Source organism: Rattus norvegicus, chromosome X (assembly GCF_036323735.1).
Source record: "Rattus norvegicus strain BN/NHsdMcwi chromosome X, GRCr8, whole genome shotgun sequence".
NCBI classification, from domain to species: Eukaryota; Metazoa; Chordata; class Mammalia; order Rodentia; family Muridae; genus Rattus; species Rattus norvegicus.
This window is the reverse complement of record NC_086039.1, coordinates 152,239,407-152,249,095: the sequence shown is the minus strand read 5'-3', so window position 1 is coordinate 152,249,095 and position 9,689 is coordinate 152,239,407.

Sequence of the window (9,689 nt, the reverse complement as noted above, 5' to 3'; positions counted from 1 at the left end):
TCTCTTCCAAAAGGTGAGACTAGGTCCAGTATTCTTTCCGAGAAGCCATTTCCTCAGCTGCTTGTCTAAAAACTTCCACTCTCACTGGGAACACTGTTTTCTTCCCCAAGTCCTGCTCTGTCCAGGTGCCACTGGCTCAACCGTGTATACTCCTGGCTTGTCTTGCTCCCACACCGGACATCCCAGCCTTGAAAACTGCTGACTTCCATGAAGCTCTGTTTCCCACCACAATCCGCCTCTGTTTGTTGGATTCAGCTTTTCATCTTCCCCATGGTTTTAGCCAGGAAGGAACAGCAGCTTCTGGGCAGCATGCCATAAGCAAGACTATTCCCTCAGGAGCACCACTTCTTCTGTTTCTCATTTTCCAATGCTCCTACTTTAAATCTTTTCTTCCCCAGCACTGCACACGGCTTGCATTCTGCTCTGCCTTTCTGCCTACAATAGTGACTAGTCATACATATATACCTCAGAAACAAATTTCCCTCTGTATAAGCATGGTTGCTGCACTGGGTAAAATAAACCTAATTAACAAATGAAGAACAAACAATTTCTGAGAGATTTTAAGAATCTTGATCTGGTATGAGTTATAGCACAATTTATTCCAGGAAAAATAACACCCAGAAAGGAATGAAGGGCTGTGAATAAAATGTACTGATTCTGTTAAGATGAGTGCTTAAGTACTTCATACAAGAAACTCTAGCTGAACTTTCTGTACATAGTTACTGAAAGAAACCAATGAAAAGAGTTTGCTTTTTACTTCTTCATTAGTGAGACTTTAGTGCATACAATTGATAAAATAAGCACACAATGACAGCTTAAATTTGGTTCTAAATACAAAGGTCTCTCACTTCACAAAACATGCACTTTCCTGAAAAGCTTTGTGTAGATACACTTTGGAAAATCCAGTCACATCTTAAGGGCACTGTGGGAGCAAGCTATTTAAAGGAACTCTGTATGCAGTGAACATTTTGTTGCAATGTGAAAGAGTCCTATCTATTTTCTTTATTACATTTTCTTTATGGGATGGGCCTTTTCCTTTTTGTTTTACCCTAATGTTATATACTAGAAGACTTGAAACCAGAGATTTAAGTTTTAATTATTTGCTGATTGATGTAGAAGCTGACGTCCATAATCATGCCTAAACAAATCACTGTACACCCTGAAAGAACAACCACCCATTTAAGAGAATCTATGAACAACAGAGAGCAATGGAAAACTTTCTCTTTAGTGGTTAGGCCACCCAACCAACTTTCTTCACAGCCCCATGCCACTCTTGACTGCTCCCAAAAAATCTGATTTTTAATATTTGAACTAGAACTTTGCTGCAGAAGAAAAAATAGCTTTCAACACAAAGCTTTAAAAATGGCCACAAAACAGAGCTTCCAGGGACTAAGCTACTACCCAAAGACTATACATGGACTGACCCTGGGCTCCAAATTCATAGGTAGCAATGAATAGCCTAGTAAGAGCACCAGTGGAAGGGGAAGCCTTTGGTCCTGTCAAGGCTGGACCCCCAGTGAACAGTATTGTTGGGGGGGCAGTAATGGGGGGGCGATGGGGAGGGGAACACCACATAGAAGGGGAGGAGGAGGGGTTAGGGGGATGTTGGCCTGGAAACCAGGAAAGGGAATAACAATTGAAATGTAAATAAGAAATACCCAATTTGCAGTTTCTAGCTGGCGCCCCTGGATGATCCCAGCCCACAGCTCCCTGCTCCCAAAGCCTGTGGGAGAGAAAGCTCATCACCCAGATGTATTGGCAATCCTGAGACTGCAGGACAGGAGAGTGCCACTTCTGCCCACCTTTGCCCACATCTCTGGCCCAAGAAGAAACTGTATAGGGCATCTGGGAACAGGAACATAGAGACACTCAAGCTGCAGGAGCCCTTCGGTCCAGATTGTTCCTAGATCCGAACTGACCCCGTCAAACAACTCCCTGCACCCAAATACCATGGGAGGGAAAGCTAGACGTTCAGAGGGGCAGACACGCCTGGGAAACCAGAAGAGACTAATCTGCCCATATTTCTGACTCTAGAGGAAAACACCTAGTGCCATCAGGGCCCACTGCGCACAGGGACCCAGAAGTAGGGGCGAGCCCTTCTGGCTGCTGCCCTCACAGAGAGCTGAAACCTAGCCCCAAGGAGCAATTTCAGGCCTGAGACCAGAGGTAAGACAAACTTTTCTGATCTAAGTGACCTGCCTGGTGGACTCAGGACACATGGCCAAAGGAACAGCTGAAAGCCAGTGGACAGGAGTGACTACATGCCTGAAAGCAGAACAGGAAAAGAGATCTACAGCACAGGCCTATAGGACAGTCAAGCCACTGTCAGAAATAGCAGAACAAGGTAACACCAGAGACAACCTGATGGCAAGAGGCAAGCACAGGAATCCAAGCAACAGAAACCAAGACTACATGGCATCATCAGAGCCCAACTCTCCCTCCAAAGCAAACACTGAATGTCCAAACACAGCAGAAAAGCAAGATCTAGAATTAAAATCACATTTGATCATGATTATAGAGGACTTTAAGAAAGACATAAATAACTCTCTTAGAGAAATGCAGGAAAACACAAGTAAACAAGTAGAAGCCCTTAGAGAGGAAACACAAAAATCCCTGAAAGAATTACAGAAAAGCACAATCAAACAGGTGAAGGAATTGAAAATGGAAATAGAAACAAAAAGAAAATCACAAAGGGAGACAACCCTGGATATAGAAAACCAAAGGAAGAGACAAGGAGCAGTAGATACAAGCATCACCAACAAAATACAAGACATAGAAGAGAAAATCTCAAGAGCAGGTGATTCCATAGAAATCGACACAACTGTCAAAGACAATGTAAAACGGAAAAACATGGCCCAAAACATACAGGAAATCCAGGACTCAATGAGAAGATCAAACCTAAGGATAATAGGTACAGAAGAGAGTGAAGACTCCCAACTCAAAGGACCAATAAATATCTTCAACAAAATCATAGAAGAAAACTTCCCTAACCAAAAGAAAGAGATTCCCATAAATATACAAGAAGCCTACAGAACTCCAAACAGATTGGACCAGAAAAGGGACTCCTCCTGTCACATAATAGTCAAAACACCAAATGCACAAAGCAAACAAAGAATATTAAAAGCAGTAAGGGAAAAAGGTCAAGTAACAAATAAAGGCAGAACTATCAGAATCACACTAGACTTCTCACCAGAGACTATGAAAGCCAGAAGACCCTGGACAGATGTCATACAGACCCTAAGAGAACACTAATGCTAGCCCAGCTTACTGTATCCAGCAAAATTCTCAATTAACATAGATAGAAAAACCAAGATATTCCATGACAAAACCAAATTGACACAATATCTTTCTACAAATCCAGCTCTACAAAGGATAGTAAACGGTAAAGCCAAACAAAAGGGGGCAAGCTATACCCTAGTAGAAGCAAGAAACTAATCGTCTTGGCAACAAAACAAAGAGAATGAAAGCACACAAACATAACCTCACATCCAAATATGAATATAACAGGAAGCAATAATCACTATTCCTTAATATCTCTCAACATCAATGGCCTCAACTCCCCAATAAAAAGACATAGATTAACAAACTGGATACGCAACGAGGACCCTGCATTCTGCTGCCTACAGGAAACACACCTCAGAGACAAAGACAGACATTACCTCAGAGTGAAAGGCTGGAAAACAATTTTCCAAGCAAATGGTCAGAAGAAGCAAGCTGGAGTAGCCATTCTAATATCAAATAAAATCAATTTTCAACTAAAAGTCATCAAAAAAGATAAGGAAGGACACTTCATATTCATCAAAGGAAAAATCCACCAAGATGAACTCTCAATCCTAAATATCTATGCCCCAAATACAAGGGCACCTACATATGTAAAAGAAAGCTTACTAAAGCTCAAAACACACATTACACCTCACACAATAATAGTGGTAGATTTCAACACCTCACTCTCATCAATGGACAGATCATGGAAACAGAAATTAAACAGATACATTGATAGACTAACAGACGTCATGAGCCAAATGGACTTAACGGATATTTATAGAACATTCTATCCTAAAGCAAAAGGATATACCTTCTTCTCAGCTCCTCATGGTACTTTCTCCAAAATTGACCATATAGTTGGTCAAAAAACGGGCATCAACAGGTACAGAAAGATAGAAATAATCCCATGCGTGCTATCAGACCACCACGGCCTAAAACTGGTCTTCAATAACAATAAGGGAAGAATGCCCACATATACGTGGAAATTGAACAATGCTCTACTCAATGATAACCTGGTCAAGGAAGAAATAAAGAAAGAAATAAAAGACGTCTTAGAATTTAATGAAAATGAAGGTACAACATACCGAAATTTATGGGACACAATGAAATCTGTGCTAAGAGGAAAACTCATAGCTCTGAGTGCCTGCAGAAAGAAACAGGAGAGAGCGTATATCAGCAGCTTGACAGCACACTTAAAAGCTCTAGAACAAAAAGAAGCAAATACACCTAGGAGGAGTAGAAGGCAGGAAATAATCAAACTTAGAGCTGAAATCAACCTAGTAGAAACAAAAAGGACTGTACAAAGAATCAACAGAACCAAAAGCTGGTTCTGTGAGAAAATCAACAAGATAGAAAAAACCCTTAGCCAGCCTAACCAGAGTACACAGACAGTTTGTCTAAATTAACAAAATCAGAAATGAAAAGGGAGACATAACTACAGAATCAGAGAAAATTAAAAAAAAATCATCAAATCGTACTACAAAAGCCTATATTGAACAAAACTTGAAAATCTGGAGGAAATGGACAATTTCCTAGACAGATACCAGGTAACAATGTTCAATCAGGAAGAGATAAACCAGTTAAACAACCCCATAACTCCTAAGGAAATAGAAGCAGTCATTAAAGGTCTCCCAACCAAAAAGAGCCCAGGTCCAGACGGGTTTAGTGCAGAATTCTATCAGACCTTCATAGAAGACCTCATACCATTACTATCCAAATTATTCCACAAAGTTGAAACAGATGGAGCGCTACTGAATTCCTTCTATGAAGCTACAATTACTCCTATACCTAAACCACACAAAGACCCAACAAAGAAAGAGATCTTCAGACCAATTTCCCTTATGAATATCGACGCAAAAATACTCAATAAAATTCTGGCAAACTGAATCCAAGAGCACATCAAAACAATCATCCACCATTATCAACTAGGCTTCATGGCAGGTATGCAGCGATGGTTTAATATACGGAAAACCATCAATGTAATCACACAAACTGAAAAACAAAACCACATGATCATTTCATTAGATGCTGAGAAAGCATTTGACAAAATTCAACATGATAAAAGTCCTGGAAAGAACAGGAATTCAAGGCCCATACCTAAACATAGTAAATGCCATATACAGCAAACCAGTAGCTAACATTAAACTAAATGGAGAGAAACTTGAAGCAATCCCACAGAAATCAGGGACTAGACAAGGCTGCCCACTCTCTCCCTACTTATTCAATATAGTTCTCAATGTCCTAACCAGAGCAAACAGAGAGCAAAAGGAAATCCAAGGGATACAGATTGGAAAGGAAGAAGTCAAAATATCACTATTTGCAGATGACATGATAGTATATTTAAGTGATCCCAAAAGTTCCACCAGAGAACTACTAAACCTGATAAACATCTTCAGCAAAGTGGCTGGTTATAAAATTAACTCAAATAAATCAGTAGCCTTCCTCTACACAGCAGAGAAACAAGCTGAGAAAGAAAGTAGGGAAACGACACCCTTTATTTTTTTTCCATTTTTTTTTATTAGCTTGAGTATTTCTTATATACATTTCGAGTGTTATTCCCTTTCCCGGTTTCCGGGCAAATATCCCCCTCCCCCCTCCCCTTCCTTATGGGTGTTCCCCTCCCAACCCTCCCCCCATTGCCGCCCTCCCCCCAACAGTCTAGTTCACTGGGGGTTCAGTCTTCGCAGGACCCAGGGCTTCCCCTTCCACTGGTGCTCTTACTAGGATATTCATTGCTACCTATGAGGTCAGAGTCCAGGGTCAGTCCCTGTATAGTCTTTAGGTAGTGGCTTAGTCCCTGGAAGCTCTGGTTGCTTGGCATTGTTGTACATATGGGGTCTTGAGCCCCTTCAAGCTCTTCCAGTTCTTTCTCTGACGGCACCCTTCATAATAGTCCCAAATAATATAAAATACCTCAGTGTGACTTTAACCATGCAAGTGAAAGATCTGTACAATAAGAACATTTGAAATGTAAATAAGAAATACCAAATTTAATATAGATGGGAAAAAAGAAATACCCAATTTAATAAAGATGGAAAAAAATGGCCACGAAAGTTTAGCATGATTAGAAAGAATGTAGAAAGAAATGTTAACACTCAAATAAGTATGTACAAGGCCATGTACAAACACCCTTTTTAACGTTTTATCAGTTCATTTAACAAATATTTATTTTGACATGTGCAGATAGATAGATACTGTATTTGTTTACATATGTTTCCCTCTTATTCACATGCATATAATACATACAAATTATACTGAATTAATAAATGCTCCTCTGTATATACCTGTATGTATATCTCTCCTTCCTGGTGTCTTTCGTTCAGCTCAGGATCTACATGTGAGGTTAGATATACAGTAGCATTGTCCCATAAAGTTCAATATAAACCTCATGTATAAAGAAAGTTATCTAACTACTTCAATAAGTAAATGCATAAGTTAAAAAAAAGGGAGGGTCACGATTTCTCTGTGTTGCCTTGGCTGTCCTGGAACTCTCTCTGTAGATCAGGCTATCCTCAACCTGAGAGAGATTCACCTTCCTCTGTCTCTCATGTGCTGAGATTAAAGCCACAGGCCACCACTGCCAGGCTAATAAGTAAAAATTGTAAAAATATTATCCTTTACTTGGAGAAGCATGATAGAAATATACTAATGTGTAGTTGTTAAATATTTATGAGTTGGACCTGGTGGTACATACCTCTAATCTCAGCCCTTGGGAGTCAGAGAGAGCAAGTTTGAATATAGACTGCTCTACATATCAAGTTTCAGGCCACTCAGGGATACACGATTAGACCCTGTGTCAAAAAATTTTTTCATGATGCATTTGACACTCTTTTTTGTTTTAAAAATTATACACATTTCATCTATAATTTACAGATAGCACATAGCCACCAAGCTAGGAAACTGTCAGTGGAGGCAGTGAAAAATAGTCATATAAAAGAGTAAAATGTAAATAGGATATTTAAGGGTAAATTAACTATATAAAATGTAGTAGAATTACTTAAAAATAAAATTTAAGGTCTCAAAAGCCACATGTGGTTATGTACACGACCCTGAACAGTGCCATCCTTCCAGCTCTGAAGGCTTAGCTGCAAATGTCCAGCTAGAAGATGAGTGTGCTATGAAGTATGTGGTGCGGTGTGCTGGTATTAACATAATCCCTTAAGTAAAGCAGTAAAATGTTCTCCTCAAAGAAATCTATTTCCCAGTCTAACATTTCCAGCCCTTTAAATGCTGACTTTTTGTATCTTTTACAAGCCTCTGTTGGAAAATGTTCAGAAATTTAAGGGAGTGAACAAGACCGAACTGCAATAGTAGAAATGTACCACAAGAGGACCTGCAAAGACAAGCTGAGCTCAAATTACAGCTTTGCCTGTCTTATTAAACTGAAAGATAATTAGCAAAACCTCTCACAGTCAGGATTAATGTGCTAGTTTGCTTACAATCTTAAAAGGTAATTTGTTCTAATTTAACTTGAAATTAGACCATGGTGTGGGGATAATATCACTAACTTGAGGCTACCAGAAATAACATTTTAGCAAGAATTAGGAGAAGCAATGCAGCGCTGAAGATCATGGAGTATGAAGTCACATGGCCCAAACTGAAAACCTTAATTCTGTCCCACATGACCTTCATTACCTCAGTGAATTCCTTGATTATATAAAAAAGCAATCATAGTATTACATCCTAAGATTTGTTGAGTATTAAGAAGATGACATATTTAAAGTGCTTATCACAGTATACTTTTATGAAGTGCTTAAGAACACCAGTAATTATGATGGTAATTGGTTGTTACTAACTCCTATTCTTCTGCAGATTTCTAACAGCTCTTTGGTAGGGAAGAGACACTGTGTTTAGATTGATATACTTTCCTTCTGTATATGTAGGGACAGGCACATACACATTGTGGTATTTATTATGACAAGAAGGGACCATATGATTTATTTGAGGCTCCCAGGTCTGCCTAGCTTTAGTTAATAATTACAATTTCTAGGGTTAGATGTGAGTCATATTCTTTGATTTCTGTCCCTGGCTATTCCCTATAGTTTATACTTTCACTTCCATTTGAACTGTGTACTTTTGAAGTTTACTGCTGGGTACTATTTTTTCTGCTGTGAACTTCAGGCATTGGATGCTGTACTATTGTCTTGCTTATCTAAACACCTTTCCCAGTTTCGTTTGGTAATAGTATACCAAAATTGTGTATAGGTACATTTTGAATAATCAATAATCCAAATATCTTAGTAATTATATTCTCACAAATATGATATATCCAGTTTGATGTAATTATGTTCATTTCTACATAATCAAACCACTTAAACATTTTAATATTAATTTTTCTTTATTCTTAAGCATCTCATCTTTAAAAGTGTCTTTTAGTCACAGACTATAATTGTTGTCCCAGAGGCTTACTACTGAATAAGCTTACCCTTTCTAATTGTTTCTGAATTCTGGCTGGCTTGTTCAACTTAGTTGCTCTGGTTCAAACGCTTCTCTAAGTTGACTCAGTCTGGTTTCTCTCAGCTTCTCACTGAATTACTTTGATTGGCCTCAAACTAACTCTTGTAGTTTGTGCTAATCTTCTGGTTCATTCTTATTCTCTAGCTTCAACTGCCTCTGCTGACCTGCACTAAAATAAACTACACAAATTGAACAAACTCAATTGCACTGCACAAACTACACTCATTAAACTGATTCCCAAATGACTCCCTCTCTTTCTCTGTACTGGTCTTAAATAGATTCTCTTTCTTGTACTATCTTGTGAGAGTTAGGGGAAGGCCTGAAGGCCCGAAGGAGATAGGACTTTCACAGGAAGCCCAATAGAGTCAACTAACCTGGACACTTGGGGTTTTCAGAGACTAAGCCACCAAGAGTATGCACAGGCTAGCCGTAGGTCCACCCACACATATGTAACAGGTGTGCAGCTTGGTCTTCATGTGGGTCCCCCAACAACTGGAGCAGGGGCTATCCCAAAAGTTGTTGCCTGTATGTTGAATATGTTCTAGCTGGGCTGCCTTGTCTGTCCTCTTTGGGAGAGGATGTACCTAGCCCTGCAGTGACTTGATGTTCCAGGGTGGGAGGGTATGGGGGGAGCACCCTCTCAGATCAGAACCCGATGGGGATGTGGGCGAGGGAGGGAATGTGTGAGGGGAAGACCTGGAAGGGGACGGTGTTCAGTATGTAAATAGAACACTCAATCAATCAACAAATATTTTAAAAAGAGTTGGATATATCCTATCTCTTCCTCTTTCTGTACTTCCAATATGCACTTTGTCTGCACCTCAATTAGATGTCACTTTCAAACATGACTGCTTCATTCTATAAACGAATTTTACTTAAAGGTGTGTACTAAAGGTGTGTCTATATTCCATCCAGAGGGATTAAAGGTGTGTCTGCATTCAGCCTAATCATACAGAACTATGTCTTTA